Here is a 15581-nt window from a genome sequence, read left to right as displayed (position 1 = left end):
TGTATGCTTAAGTATCATCTCATATGCAGTATGTCCTCCCTGCTTTAGTTATTAACACTATATATAAGTAATAGCCTGTACAGTGAATATTTAAAAAGAAACACTATGTTTTAAATGTGGTCATACTCTGTTTCCACCGCCATGTGTTTCTTTCAGTCTGCCACGCGTACGACTTTCCACATTTGTTCAACATGTTTTTCCCTGAAGCCCAGTGTTTGTCACAGTCACACAGCGTTTGTCACAGTCTGCTGTAAAATATAATGATGTTTAGAGGCAGAATGTTGAAAGGCTCATCACGAGCATTGTTTTTTTTTGTTTTTTTTTTCCTTCTTCTTCCTTTTTCTTCACAACCCTTTCAATCGTGAAAAGGAGGAATCCAGGAACTCTTGAGAGCTGTGTCTGAGACGTTTCGACTGAGTGGTCGAGGCTACGGGTGCGACCTGTCTGCTACTGTATGTGTTTCATTGAGGGCTCATGTTGTTAGAGTGGAAAATAATCAGTTGGTGGTTGGTTAGAGGTGTGTGTGTGTGAGGGGTGGGGGGAATGAGAGGGGGCCCTTTAGAAAATAGAAAATTGAAAGCTCTGTTGTAATCTCGAGTCCTATCAACTCTCAATCCTTGTCCTGACATCGGAAGCCCAACACACACACATCTGCCGATGCTCACACGCACGGCTGGAAGCGCACAACTTGGCTCCTTTTTCTCACTCACTGTTCCCTAAATCCCTGAACTGTTATCTTCCTCCCACACACACACACACACACACACACACACACACACACACACACACACACACACACACACACACACACACACACACACACACACACACACACACACATACACACACACACACACATACGCTGCAGAAAAAGACAGCTTAGTGATGGTGTTTGGTTTCCTTATCGGCATCACCTCTGTTGTGGAATGACAGGTCAAAGGTGTTGAATTTAGAAAGCTCGGATTCATCATGAGCCAAACATGCTCGTGCACTCGCACTCTCGCTTGCACACACACAAATACTTGATCTTTGGCATCTCCTGTGATTGGTGTTAGAGCGTTGACAGTAAAACGATGAGGCATTAGAAACGAATGAGCAGAGAGAGTAATCGCAGCACTGTCAGCGCTCACCAGCAGGCGAGCGAGCTAGCCGATTACCATACAAGCAATTTACTTGTTTGATTGGCTGGCACAAAATTCCTGCCGGGCTGTGATTGAATTCAGCCCTGTCTCAAATGTTTATGCAATAAACGTTGCAATGCAGGCATGATCGATCATCTAATGATATATCTTTACTACAAACAAGTTTTTGTAATATTTACAAGTCTCAAATTGCCGTCCAGAGGGACCCCAGAGATCCGATCACACACTTATTATCGGTATCTTTCATTGGGGATATTCTCTGAGGGCCCCTGGACCGCTACATGACTGTTCTTTGTTTATGATTTATTTAATTGCAGTCAGTTTAACAGTGGCACCACTGGGGCTTTGATTCCCTTTGATCTGCACCATTAAAAACAGCCCCATGCATTATGTAGAGCCTGTTTGGTGTGTAAACGATGTTTAAGAAAGCTAATAATTACTCTGTCTGTCTCATATTTCATCATTTATTCATAGGAGATCTGAGAATTCCAACACGGGGGCCCTATGCTTTTGCTCTCTTTTGATTTATTAACCACCTAGATAGGCCTAATTAGGGAACTTTCTGGAATAGTTGCAAAATGGAAACACAATTTTGGCTTCTCCTTGCCTGTTCTCCCGTTTTTTTTGTCGCTGACACACAGCTGCAAAGAGCTCATTTGCAACAATATCAGACAGCGCCGAGTGCTCAGATGACAAGCTGTTGATGTGTCAAGATATGGAAAGTAAACAGCGAATCTGAATGTATAATGTTATCCAATTAGTTCCAATTATCGCATACTGTGACATATTTGTCTTAACTTGCAGGTTTTGATTTGATGGAAGATGCACAAACACTCAGCTGGGGTCTGAGAAGTGTTGGAGGCTTGAGTTTGCCCAGAAGAACGGTGTTGGAAGCATCAGCAGGCATCTGGTCATTAATGAAGATGTGGGCAATGGAGGGGAGAAAACTTTCAGAGGGGTGGGGTGAGTCTATCAAGTTTTATTTTTCCTTGCAAAAGGAGATGACAGTTGATCCATGTGTTTTTTTTTTAAAGATGTCATTTTTGATTATTCCTCAAACTTGATTACTGACACAAACTTGCCTTTCATGTGGAACTAAGATGAAAAATAATTTTAGCAAAAATCAAAATATACATCTCTGATTTGACTTGTGTACTAATTGAAAATCACCTCTTACATTGGTGTTGTCAGGGGGTGGGACTTTTAGTGACTGACTGATGATGTTAGTACTTTAATTTGATTGGCCCAAAGTCTGTGTAGACCACAATGACCACAGTGAAGCAGCTGGGGGCAGATGTTGTTAGTTGTTAGTCCTCAAACCTGAACAACCATACATGTCGATTTTTTTCAACCTTCTGATACGACCCATAGGAGTGTCTTCTGAAATGGGCGTACCGGACCTCGGTTGTCATTGGTTACAACAATAAACACACGGACTGTACCGAGAGAGAAGTACTTAACTTCGTTGCCATGGTTACTATAATACCGGTCATGGCGTGGTTAGATTTAGGCACAAAAACTACTTGGTTGGGTTTAAGGAAAACATTGTGGTTTGGGTTAAAATAAGTACTTCTTCAACTATAGACGATCTTTGTTGTCATGGTCACAATAATAACAACATTGTTAACTTTGTCGAACGATCATGGATAATACAAAACAACATAAACTGCTACATTCATAACTACTGTGGCCGCTGCACAAACGACCTATGGGCTCGTTTTTTAACAGGAGTACAGTCTCTGGGCTTTTGATGTTTGTCCCATCTGTGATTTTAACACATTACTCCATAACTCCATACATTAGCTGTTGATTTGCAGTCACAATAGATCCAAGACAACTAATGCTAGCCAGCTATTTGTACGATGCAGGGTGAACACAACACTGAGGGAGCAGCAGTTTATACAGGATTACAGCACATCTCCTAACAGTGACCCCCAATTGTTAGTTAACCGTTGCAATGGGTAACGCCACCGAGAGGCCTGAAGCATAAACATTGTTTCACTTTTATCCTCATGGAAAATTATGCACAACATCTCCAGGATCATTTGAGTTTATATTTCCCTACACAAAAGTGAAGTGTGAATTCAATTTCCACTTTGATTTTTAATTCAAAGTGAATAAATAAATCCCAAAGTATATGTTAGTCTCTCATGATGGAGTGTGAAATGAAGCAGCTCCCGTCTTGTTTTTACCTTGGCGTGGGAGGCAGAGATTTTTATATTCTGAGTGTCTACACTTCTGCTACAGCACCTGCTAACACACTGTGCCCTCAGAAGCAAGGGATGATAAATTGAGTCTTGACCTTGTGCTCTCTGCAAGCCTCTTCACTGTAATGAGAGATGCTCCATTACGCAAATGCCAGTAATTACACACACACACACAAACACGCACAGACACACACACACACACACACACTCAGAGATATACACACACATGCATGTGTGCACACGCTGTCAAACTCAAAGCTTTAATTATTCACAACAAAAAACCCAAAATAGCATCACGGATAAAGTGTCTATTTTTACTCCAAAGTCGGCTGATCTTTGCGAGCTGTTTCCCACAATGCACCGAAATCTGTCATCAGCTGCGATCATTAGGGCTGCTTCGGAGAGGATTCTTTGAAAAAGGAAGGCTGTTAGCAGATGTAAACACACTACACTCAGAGGGATCTATCCAAAGACAATGTCAGACTATGTTGACAGAGCTTTTGTTTGCATCTTTGTCCCGGTAACGCGGTGGAACGAGAGCTTCGGCGTGGGTGCCAGTTCGTGTTGCAGGCGCTGTAACTGTAACTTGTAGGCCTTTGTTTTCTGACAGCTCGCGTGGATGAAGAGGATCGTTCTCTGATTACATTGACAACCCTGAGGCATCATTAAAGCACCGTCTTTGTGTTGTAAATAAACACCTGGGAGAGATGAGATGCCGAGAAGCGGAGACAGGAAGAAGCAGATGAAGACAGCTGACAGCCTCGCAGGGTTGGGGAAACATATCTGCAAGGTTTTTTTTTTTTTTTATATCTTAAAGCATCCCATCCATTTTTCGCTATTTACAGTAAGAAATAAACAAATCATTAAAAAATGCATGTCGTCTATCGAAGCAGGCTAGTTCAGATCACAACTTGTGCTCCATGCCACTGTGGTATGTAGTACAATCCGAGCTAGTCTCAGTGATTACATGATTAATCAAGCCAACCGAGAGCGGCCATAATGATCACATCCCACTACCGCCATGTTTCACACTGATAATGAACCATTCATTTGAGCTAATTTGCTATGGGAATCTAGTAATCTTCCCCTTGAGTTGAGACGGAAAATGAACCATCGTAATCTTCTTATTGAGTTCACTGTGTTTGTTTCTGTGTGTATGAGTGTGCGCTTGGGTGGGTGTGTGTGAATAAATGAAAGTCAGCACATTTCCCGCTCCTGTGAGAAGTGAGGCTACAGTCCAGGGCACGAAAGTGTGACTCCATTTTATCTAAAGAGGAAGTGAGTATTTTACACCTGGCTGATCAGGGATTATGACGCCCCCATGATCCTCCACTTGTATCTGGAGTTCTTATTGTTTTTATTAATGCGTAGTGAGTTGCAAACTCACTGTCACAGATGATAGCAGGCCACTTTGCTAAACCGTTAAGCAGTTTATTGGCTCCAAGCAGAGTTATGACTGAGCAGTGGCTTCACAGGGCTGTTGAGGGTCTAGCAACAGTTATTTTCAGCCGCACTGGAAGCTTGGCTCTGTGGATGTAAATGTCAGTTGGGAGGTCTGTTGGTCAGTGCGCCACTTTAAAGAGGCTTTTTGTAAGTTTTCTATTTGTAAGTGGTGCTGATTGTCGCATGACAAGAGCTTCGGCCATCGCTGTGTTTACAAGATAAGAGGTTGTAATACGTCCTATAAGCAGCGCTACATCTTCAGGTCAGAATGGAGGCTGCAGTGAGTCGCTATCGGAAAGTGACGGGACAGGCCGAGGCTAGCTAGCTTAACGTTGGGCATAGCAAGTGGGCAAGAGAGAGAGGAATACAGTGGGGGTGTGACAGGAGGCTGGTGATTGGAGCAGAGAGTTAGGAGTTAGTAGTATAGCTGTGAATGTAGTCGTGCAGTGTATGTGCAGTTTTGGCTGTTTGTCAGTAAATAAATGCTACAACTCCTCAGGAGCCAAGCCAAGTTCCCACGTCTTGCTTGCTACCTGCTGATCCCCAAAGTCAGCTGACGTCAGTTCAGGAGCAAAGTCTCCCTCGGTCTTCCCCACTATGACTTGGACAATGAGCCAGAAAAGATAAACAGTATTGAGGCAAGAAAATGCGGGATCCTGCATTGTCACTGGAGTGTGTCACCGTCAGTTAATGATAAATATTTTGAAGATTTGACATGTTTACTGAAGGTTCAAAGGAATAATCTTCATAATTCCTCAGCCAGAAGGGAGTGCAGAAAGATGTCCAGGCAGACAGCAACAAGATGCAGGAGAGAGACTTTCACCACAGGAAAGACAAGAAATCATGAGACACGACTCCCTGCACTCCATTTTTTCTCATCGGGGTAGTAATCAGATGAATCACACATTGATAATTATGCACAATTAAACTCATATTGAAATGTCTATCCAGTTATTAATTTGAAAATACACTGTATATTTTGCCAGTACATTCTTCCAGGCTTAAGGTCATCCTGTTTAAAATGTCAGCAGAGGAAAACCAAAGTTTGAAATAATAAATAACTATTTGCACACATCAGTGCCTCTGGAGAAAATATGTGGGTTCACCACGTCCATTGAAAAATATGCTGCATTCACACTGGATTACACAGTTCCTGCTGCAGAGGCTGCTGGTAAGAAAGCTGGGAAAGTGACTGTCATGCAGTTTAATCCACGTGTGGTGGGTTCAACTTGTTTGTTTGAGTTACAATAGTTTAGGCTTTTCCTGTAGCGCTGCCACACTCGAATGTGACAAGAGTAAAGCTGAAAATATAGGTGTAGGTGATGAGAAGAGACAATGCAGACCACATCAGAAAATGCTTAATGACAAAATCACCACACATATAAATGAAAGACAAAGACTGAGTTACTATCAAACTATCTTTCTTTTTCCTGAGCAATTTTTTTCCCGGCCTTTATTACAGTCAGTTCCAGAGCAGCCAGGAAACCAGAGCTGCCCGGTGGACTGTGGCTCGTTTTGGGTATGTGTAACTTCTGTAGGAGAGATTATGTGTGTCCAAGCTTGAAAGATAACAAACATATTGTTCATGTTTTTGTGTTTTTTATCACCATTTCTGGGACTTGAAACTGCATTTTAAAGAAACTCTGCTGCGCAACATGAACTAAAGTAGCCACAACAGTTCAACAGTGAAATCATTCGAAACTTCAGAATAATTTTCTGTCGTGTCCAGAGGATTATTAAAGCACATTTTAAATTGTGCAACTAAAATAACATCTTAGAACACCAGTATTAGTGGCTTCATTCTGCTGCAGTGGCCTAATTCTTTTGGAAATATATTAATATCAATGCATCCGCTCTAGCTGCTTGAGTGATAACAAAAGAAGGCAGTTAGCTCTAATGGAAACACACTTAGGTATTATAGTATCTACTGTAGTTCTGTTTCATAGAGGCACAGGCAGGAATTTTTGTGTTCCCTGAAACATGAACTTTTTTTTCAAGCTCGGGGACAAAGGCGATAAAGTTGGCAAAACAAATACTGTGTTCAGTCTGTCATCATTCCAGGCTGCTGCAACACTAAAACTGGACAGTTTTATCCCCAGGTCAGCTTTTAAGGACTTTCTCACTGATATATGTAGCTGTTTCTCAACCCACTAATATGTCCAAACTTGGCTCCTGCTTGTGCATGCTACTCTAGTTCTGTTGTTGTATTGTCTGATGCTGTTGTTGTTGCGCTGCCTGCCTGCTGTGTGATTGACGACATGTTATTTATGTAATGCCTGTTGCGATTGTACGTTAGTAATTTTTTAGATGTATCCTGCTGTTCTCTTTTCTCTGTTCTCTCTTTTTTAGCCCCAACGGCAACAAGCTTGCTTTTTGCCAGGATCTGTTCCTAAATGAGTTGCCTGGTTAAGTAAAGGTTACATAAAATAAATTAAAAAAATAAATCATTCACAATTTAAATTATTTCCGACTGCGATTAAAGCCTTATATCAAAGAGTCATTCATTTGCTTTTGTTGTTGGTGTTTCTTGACACTCAGCCTGGTCTTCACAGTGTGTTAACTAGCTTACATCAGTGTTAACTCCCGGAGTTCATGACAGGGACAGACTGAAATGTGTAAGATCCACACACTGTTCTGTCGACTCTTGTGGTGTCATCAAAATAATATCAAAATAATCTAATAATCTAAATACTAACTAATGATGTAACCAACACATAGAGATAAAACACAGATCAGTGTGCAGTCTGTCTCTTCTGTAGATGTGACTGTTAAATTCCCTAAATGGCTGCCGGAGCCAGCTACAGTCTTACAGATGTGCATATTGTGTAACCATTCATGTCACAGCTGTGTACAAGACTGCCACGACTCAACACAGCTAATACAGCCAACTATAATCTGTCACTTTTTGACTAATATAACTTCTGTGCTCGTTGTAATAACTGGATTTTGACAAAAGCCCAGCGTGGTGACGTTTATTGATATTTGGAGTGTTGTGTGATCGTCTTTTGGAACTTCATTAACAGTGAGTGAAATTTGTGTCTTCTGTCAGAGACCAGTGCATCTGATGTCTAATGCTTTTACAGGGATTCACAAATTAAGCTCTTTTGTAGTAGGTCATTACTGAAGCATTCATCCTCAGTCAGATCATTCAGTGATCCCTCACGCCGTCTGCGGAACAACCTGCATCATGCATTATGTTTCCCCACTCATTCATTTAAAACATATCATTTAATTGCACCATTGTGTTATTGTTTATGCATTAGCATGTCAGTGATCTGGGCCGTGCACAGCTGTGACTTTGAGAGTCTTTAACGTCAGGTTTGAATGTTCAGTAAAACTTTATCTGAACCACTATTTGTACATGTACAGTAAAACTTTATTGACTATAGTATTTGTACATTCAGTTGCTACACATGCTGATGAGCAGTGATTATGAAGGAGATAATGATGATGATGATGAATGGCACTTGTGTAAATAATGATGATGATGATGATGGTGGGGGCTGACATTGCGGGCGACATTGATGATGATGAGGAGGAAGTGGATAAAAATCGATAAAACAACCCACGAAAACAGCTGCAGGTGATATCTTGAGTTTTCAGTCGGCGGCAGCACTTCCGCCGCTCTCTCTTCCTTAACATCACACTCTCATCTCCCAATCTGCAGACGAGGAGAATTGTCCCATCACTTCTGCTGAGTGGGCAGCCCTTTCAAAGTATCAATTGGACATGTGTCAGAGGAAAGTTTTTGCTGCCAAAGCAGCACCTTTCAGAACATATGAGCCCTCCCGAATGAATGAATCGTCCCCTCTCTTCCCTTTCCCTTCTCGCCCGTCTCCTTCTTTTCATTCCCCTGTGCCGCAGAGGAAGCAGGAGTGCTACTGCGAACAGTTTGAGTGATGAGAGAGATAAGTGGCAGAGATGCTTTGGAAGTGGGGACTCGGCGTTAGCAGAACAGTGTGTGCATGTGTGCGGGTGTGTATAGGTGTGTGTTAGGGCGGTGGAGAGAGAGAGAGGGAAGGAGAAAGACTTAAGGTGACAGATGTCAGTAGCCTGGCGATGAGGAACATGATAAGCAGCCTTCCTGTCATTCAGATGTACAGACCATGACATCCGTCTCGCGAGCAGCTCAAACCACGTTGTTGTTTGTACAAGCAAAGTCCAGTGTGCGAATTGAAAAACTAAGAACAGGAACATGAAACCACCCCCAACTCGCTCCGCTTCACTCTGGAAATAAACTTTTCAAAAGGCTTTTTCTCCGCTCAGAGATATATTTCTTCACAGTCTTTTTTTTTTTTTTTTTCATTTAGTTCTGCAAAAGAAAACTCAGAAAGTCACACAGATAAATGAATTCAAAAGGAACCTTGTAGCGCATTCTTTCTCCCTGACTGGAAGATTGGGAGGTCGGGACCTGTTCATTTGAGCTCCTCGCCGCGCCTGCTGAGGCAGGATGGTGTGGTTTCTGAGTCAAATTAATCATCAGAAAACCGCAGCGCAAAATATGGCTTTTAGTGGAATTTTTATGCTTTCACAACAGGAACTGGTGTGTATTATGTAGCAGTACATCAAAATATTGAGATAGAAACATGACAGCCAGTGACAGCCATCGACTACTGCTGCAGTTACATTACCACATCATCATATAAATAAATCAAGATCAAATTTTCTCACATGAACTGAATGGAAACTGTTGAAGGCTGGTAATTGATTGAGTAAAGATGAGTAAAAAAAGGGGTAGCAGGTATAACAGCTGTGTAAAACAAGGAGAAAATAAGGAGCTTTTTCATCACAGTGTTATTAAAAATGCTTCAATGTGACTGAAGCAATAACAATGTAAATTTGGAAACAAATCAAAGGTACCGTCACATTTGTGCTTAGTTCAGTAAATGTGGCGCAAGCTAATGAATAATAATCAAACAGCTCAATAGAGATACAACATATAGCAGAGTGGTAATGTAATATTATATAAATCTGGATCATAGCACATCACTCAAATAATGACTCCATGACATGACTCCAATAACACAACATCAATATTCTGTTTCTGTTGGCTGGAAATATGTGGAAATACGCAACTAAGTTTAACTTTGATCTACAAGTCTCCTGGAGAAATTTAGAGACCGCGCTGATGCAGGAAACACATTTCCACAAGTTCAAATGTGATGAAAGCTGCATTAAAATACTGACAGCGCCCTCACCAGAAAAACAACAGCAATTTGTTGTTAAAAAAATGCTTAAAGTTATCTAGGTTTATGTTCTTCAAATAATCCCTATCCTGTTTCTCAGAAGCAAAAGTAGCAGGACATTGCAACAGCAGGTGATGAGTAATTCGGAGTAGGAAGCGTCTGACTTCAACACTGACAATAGGACTGGGATGTAAACCACATTCTCCAAACGAGAACAAGAACACTCTGTGCGTGGCAACTACAGTGAGGTAAAGTTTGGGAAAGATCATGATTATGGCAGTTAAAAAACAACAGTTGGAAATATGTTCGCTCCCGAGAGAGAAAATAGATACTACCCCCTCTTCCTCTGCTCAAGTGTTTACTCTAAGCTAAGCTAACTAAGCTAACTGCTAGCTGTAGCCTCGTATTTAACAGTCAGATAGTGAGGGGGTGTTGATCCTGTCATCTAACTCTTGGCAAGAAAACAAGTAATGTCACATTATTGCTTTAAGGTTGGGGAGACACTGTGGTTACTGCTAATAACAAGGAGAAGATTAATCACAGGTCTGTGACAGGACGCTGTGTGTTCTCCTGTGTGAAAATGTAACTTGCTACACACCCACCCACCCACTGAATATTTGAGGTGCTGAATTGTCCGAGGGGCTGTGCCACCTACAGTTAATGTTTCTTTTAACCATGACTATAATCTTTCCCCAACCTTGATGAAGAAGGTTTAGTTGTCTAAACTCAACCAAACTTTAACCCCAGAGGCGTCAGACTATAAACACTAAAAATTTGGATTGCATCTGAGTCCCCTCCCCTCATTGATAGATGGTTGTCAAAAATTAATAGTTCTGTTCTTCTTGAAAAGATCACATATAGCTAAACAAAAGGATAAAACAGCTATCTGAGAATCTGGCAGAGTATATAGGGAGATCACTGACACCGACATAACAAGCCGTCTGTGGTTAACCAAAGACTCTTTTAAGGAGATACCGTTGAAAGCCTAATGTCTATGTTTAACTCTATGCATTGACTTTTTTTTTTCTGGGGGATGGGAAAGGAAACTGTTTTGTTCTGTAATATTGTTCAAATGAATCTGAAAAATTCAAAATTCAAAAAATAAATAAATAAATCAAATTGGATTGCAGGAGAAGAGAAAAAGAGAGAGAGAAAGAGATCATAGTACAGGACAAGTTCCTCATAGAGAGGTATAGTAATATTAATAGCTAGAATGGCACTCAGTAGAGCACATACCTCCACCAAGGCCAAACAATCCTACACGTTAAAGACAGCGATAAAAAGAATTCCTGGGTCTGCACCAAAATTTAATGAGTTCTTCTCTAACCTATGCTCCATCCCTCCACCAAGTTTGGTGCAAATCATTTCAGTACTTTTTCCTGACAAATAAACAGACAAAGTTGAAAACATAACCTCCTTGGTGGAGATAACAATAAGAAGAAGACTAAAAATAATAATTGTGGGTGGCTGCAGTGCACAGATCCCACACAAAATGTCAAATATCAGTAAGATTTATAAGGTGTAAGCAGTTGAATGTTGAAAGTAAAACTAAACTCTTCATGACCACTGTCTTTCACTGATTTGAATGTGATCATCAGAATTTTGACTTGACTTGCTTGATTCTCGAACAGTAACCTGGGACTTGAAGTTAAAGAGTTGAGACTCCAACCTCTGTATATCAGTCTAATTATCTGTGCAACGGAAAGGTGCTTAAACATCAGATATATGTTTTTTTTTAGACTAGACTAAAATACAAGAGTAAACATCCACTTGCTAACTGAATCATTGCATCATTCTTCATTTCTGTTTTGCTTGCACGAAGCATCTGTGCAACCTTCTGGGTTGGCCCAAGCAAACACATTGAGAACAGACTTGATCGCAAAAAAGGTCCCACATCACCACCCGTAATATCTCCCCTCCTGGGCCAAGCCAGCGAACCAAGAAGCTGCTAAAGTGCATTTTTCCTCACAGAGCGAGCAGACACGTCACATGAAGCAAAAGATTTTCAGATGTCGCTTCCTCCTCATCCTCCTCCTCCTCCTCCTCTGTTCTCGATCAATTCGAGCAAGAATGTGTCCTGGAGGCATGTGGGACCATATACACTATACATTCATGCAATGTATGTCATGCCATCTGTACAAGACTCTGAACAACTGTTATTCAGCCAAGACTCTGATTTGCAAAACAGCCACACATGCACACTTTTTCTCTTCCTCTCCTATTATTTGTTATTCTCTCACAAATGCGCTCTAAATCTCATCTCCTCCTACAATAAATGTATACATACACCGTGTAATATCTCTTAGGCGGTAATTTTCCTGCACCATAAAATGAGTCATTTGTCTCCTCTATATTTTTCCTCTCTCTCAGCCAGTGGGGAAGGAGGAGCACACTGCAAGAGCACTGCTGCTGAGATTAAAACCTGATGGAGGGTGTCTGAGCAATGCATGTGTGTGTGTGCGTGCGTGCGTGTGTGTGTGTATAAGTAAGAGAGAAAGAAAGACAGGGGGGAGGGAGAGAGGGGGGATTAAACCTGTATCTTGGGGTCTCTTTTCGATGTCAGGGGGGCACTGGGGAGGAGGAGTGTCAGTGCTGACAGGGCAGTCTCACTCACGCATGATATGGACACACACACCACACACGCACACACACAATCAACACATACGACATATGCACACACGGAGGCACCTCACTTTTCTTTTGCATTATTTATGAAATGCTGCCATTATCTCTTGTTTTACACTTTGCATAAACTGAGAGCCAGGAAAAGAGCCGTGCATGTGCGTGTGTGTGTGTGTGTGTGTGTGTGTGTGTCTGTGTGTGCAAGCATGTGTCTGTGAGTTCATTGGCGAGTTAGGAAAAAACAAAGAGGGAAAGAGTAGCAATCTATAAAAGAAAGAGAAAGCCAGAGGAGCAGGTAGACATAAAATGTGAAAGTGAATGTGGTGGAACAAAGAAAAGACCGGCGTCTTACAGCTACAGAGAAGAAAACGATACAAGACAGAAATACAGAAACTTTCATTAGCAGTGGCGTCCATGTTCATGTATACGCAACGTTTTCAGGACGGAAAGACAGGAGTGTGTGGGTGGGGTTTTGTCACGGAAGCTACACCTAATACAGAAGAGAGCAAGGCAGCGTCACCAGGAGAACAGAACAATGCAGCAAAGGGAGCCATGAACTATCATCACTGTAACAAAGAAAAGAAAACTGCCATCACACTCACAGTTGTAGTTGTCATCACTATTTTCATGGACTACGTTCAACCTTGAAGCTTTACCTTTGTGAAAACAACTTGCACCTGAAATTGTTTTGTTTTTTGTTTTTTTTGTCACCATCATAGTTAAAGCTAGATGAATATATAAAACCTAAAGTTCTGTCCATTCCCCAGTTTCTGGTCACAGTTTGACACGTTTTCTCTTATGCTAACTCAATTTTTAATATAGTGTCAATAACAGAAAACAAAATGTCAGTATGCCAGTAGTGAGCCATAGAAAACTGCATAGTCTCAAATATAAAGTAAATGTCTAAAAGTCCAGCATTTCTTTAAAGTTATTTAAAATGAACTTAAATACACACTTAGAGCAAGACAGTAGTGTTGTGTGATGTTAAATAATTAGTTAAGGTCAGTGTGAGGCATTATTTAGGAAAGCGTCACAATAATGTGATTACGTTTTTCAGTTATGAGTAGTGTAACGGATTCTTTAAATTTAGTTTAAGTTAGTTTAGTTAGTTTAGTTTGTGTTAGCTTGGTCGGGAGCTGGAGGTGTGGGAAGCCTCTACTGTCAGCGGATTTTTTTTTACACCTTGTGTCTTCTTATCGGGCTAGCTAACGTATTTTTTCAAGTTGGAGGATGTGTGAACCCCATGGTTTTACTTTGACGTCAGCACTTCAGGAGAGCTAACGAGGGTGGATGAGTAGTTGGGTAGACAAAATACAGGACTTTAACTGCATGTTTATTATTCTCCCCATGACAACAAAGGTCCTCTAACCTTAAGGGAGTATCTATTTTAACCACAATCTTTTCCTAAACGTAGCCAAGTAGTTTTTTGTCCCCAAACCAAACCAAACTGCCATTTCCTATAAGCCTAGCCACGTACTTATTATAACTATGACATTGAAGGTTGGGTTTATCTTTGTAAACGTGATGATGAAGGTCTGGTAAGCCTGCTGCTGAAGGGCCACCATTTCAGGAAACATTTGGCTTGGAGTATGTGTAGGGAAAAAATATAGATAATAAAATAAATAAAAACAAGAAAAGTCCTGGAGAAATTTTGAATGTGCTTGCAGCTTGGTGCGTGTACTTCACTCCTCACATTTCAATCTGTACAAAGGATGTCACTTTCAGTTTCATTCATGTCATAGAGACTCATCCTGACTCTGACCTCAGTCCCTGCAGCTGTCCCTCAAAAAGCCTTTTGAAGCTCACGACCGGCCAAAGCCCCTGACTTAGCCCCCGCACAAATTAGGGTCAAAATGATTTTGAGCTTGTAAAGTAACGTTTACAAATAATTCCAATGTTCATAGTTGTAAATCAACCTTTGTAAACCTGTAAAAATAAATCTGCATGAAAAATTCAAGTTTGTCCATCTGAAAAAAAACTGTGCTTGCGTCAAAGAGATTTGTATTTGTTAAAAGACAAATGCTCAGTGGTGATGTTAAACAAAGATGCAGGGAAAGAAGAATTGCTTTAGTGGATGTCTATGTGCAGACACAGCAGAAAACTGTAAAACTCAGCAAGCAACGCTCCCAGTGTGTGACACCGACAACTGCAAATTCTGACCCTTGTAACTTCAGTCTGTGGGAACTTTTGAGGCACAGCATTTCACAGTTTTCTTCTCTGTATCAGGACACAGCTGTTGACAAAACCATTGCTTCCTTTTACATATTTTTGTTTAACTTCAGCACTTATCATTTTTTCATAGTTTAGATTCAGACTTTAACAAAATACAAATCTCTTCTACACATGTATAATTTTTCCACATGCAGAAATTGAATTTGTCATGCAGATTTATTTTACAGGTTAACACATGTTGATTTACAACTACAAACATTGGAATTATTTGTTAAGGACACTTTACAAGCTCAGAGTCATTTTGAGAACTATATACGTATGGGTTGGCGTCATGCGCATGACTTACCGTTTCTTGCTGGTTTCGGCAAGGTATGGTTCTGGCCTGAGGTGGATTCTGCCATCCCTATGAAAACACATAAGGAAAAATAAGGACATAAGCAGCTCCTCTTTTGAAATATTTTTGAAGCATTCTAAGGACTTCAGAACATAAAAGATGCAATCATCCATTTAAACCTTATTTAGCATATACTGTAATAAAAACAAGACTTTATGAATAAATCTGATCCCTCAAAAAAAGTCAGACAAACTCTTTTTAAATCCCACGATTTCCAACCTTAATTGAGAATTTTTATATCAAATGTAGAGATTGTTTTTGTCCTGTATCACCCAGCAGGCACATAATAATAAAACATCTTAACAACATCACAAGCTAACCTGACTAGAATGATCTAGGTAGCAAACAACAACTGTTCAACTGCTACAACTGGAACTCTCGCACTTTTTAAAGTATGCTACTAAGACGTGAACTT

General features: G+C 40.7%; 1 long non-coding RNA gene across 1 annotated transcript in view; it reads right to left on the bottom strand.

Annotated features, from left to right (window-relative positions):
* Nucleotides 1-15581, bottom strand: part of LOC130183321 (uncharacterized) — a 45434-nt gene that overhangs the window by 12291 nt on the left and 17562 nt on the right. The window contains exon 2 of the long non-coding RNA XR_008829812.1: nt 15119-15175. This is a non-coding gene — a long non-coding RNA (uncharacterized LOC130183321). The remainder of the gene's footprint in view (nt 1-15118; nt 15176-15581) is intronic.

Source organism: Seriola aureovittata, chromosome 16, assembly GCF_021018895.1.
Source record: "Seriola aureovittata isolate HTS-2021-v1 ecotype China chromosome 16, ASM2101889v1, whole genome shotgun sequence".
NCBI classification, from domain to species: domain Eukaryota; kingdom Metazoa; phylum Chordata; class Actinopteri; order Carangiformes; family Carangidae; genus Seriola; species Seriola aureovittata.
This window is presented reverse-complemented; position numbering and strand designations above follow the sequence as displayed.